The following is a 1,076-nucleotide window of genomic DNA, read 5'->3' on the forward strand; positions in this document are numbered from 1 at the left end:
ATAATAATAGGAAAGTGTTGTGAGTGTATATTTATACGAATATTATAATAAAAGCAGTAATAATTTTAATAATGACGAAAAGGAAGAAAAATATGTAGTATAACAACGTGATGCACAAAAGCATACTATTGAATAATAGAGGCGGAGGTTAAGTCAAACATTCTAGTGAAACGGAATAGCTACTAGCGCTGAGGTGATGGTAGAACAAAGTGTAGAAATGGTTAAAAAGCCATGATGATGGGAGAATCGTGAAGGTTCCAGATGGGTGTGGTAGCTGACACGCAAAATAGTAACATTCTTACTGTATTTGATTGAATCAGTGACTCACAACTGAAATTACCATAAAGATGTATAGAAATAGAGACTGTTTATTCAACACCTGACCTGTATGTGGCTGAAGCTATCTTTTAAAACAAAAAAGTAGATAAATGGTGGAAGATAAGCTTCTTTCACCGAAGTTAACACCATGTTACAGCCATATCATATCAATACAAAGCCATTAATTATATTTTCAAACACTTTTTACTTTACCAAACACCTTAGTAAATAAACTCACTTTTTTGTTTTAATTTTTCTACAATTTTATAAGATATTTAAAGTTTTCATTAGTATGGTATTAGTATTTTATGAATTATATAAGATGTATCTATGCAAAACTATGTTGTTTAACTTTTATTGTTATGAGTATTAATCTACTTGTGTCGCTATACAGCTTGTTTGGTGAAGGAGAAACTATTTCGTTAAAAATCTTTGAAGATGAGTATATGCAATTTGTTTCGCAAGATGTGATGAGGATATAGAAAATTGGAGATTATTTGGTTGTAGTTGGAATACCTTTTATAGATAATGATGAGAGATTGAGAAGAAAAAACTTGCAGAGAGAAACCTGTTGGAGTTATCCTGAAGTGTCGAGGAAAGCAAATAATTTTACTTGAAAGTTGCTTATAGTATATCCCCTTTCACCGCAGTATACAAATAACAATTTCGAACTCAGAGAAGTTGTTGAAGAGGAGTCAGAGTTAAATCAGGATATTATTATTTTATCTGTTTGTGATGTGAATCCAACAACAAATAAA

This window comes from Trypanosoma equiperdum (genome assembly GCF_001457755.1).
Source record: "Trypanosoma equiperdum strain OVI genome assembly, contig: ctg_1579, whole genome shotgun sequence".
Taxonomy (NCBI): Eukaryota; Euglenozoa; class Kinetoplastea; order Trypanosomatida; family Trypanosomatidae; genus Trypanosoma; species Trypanosoma equiperdum.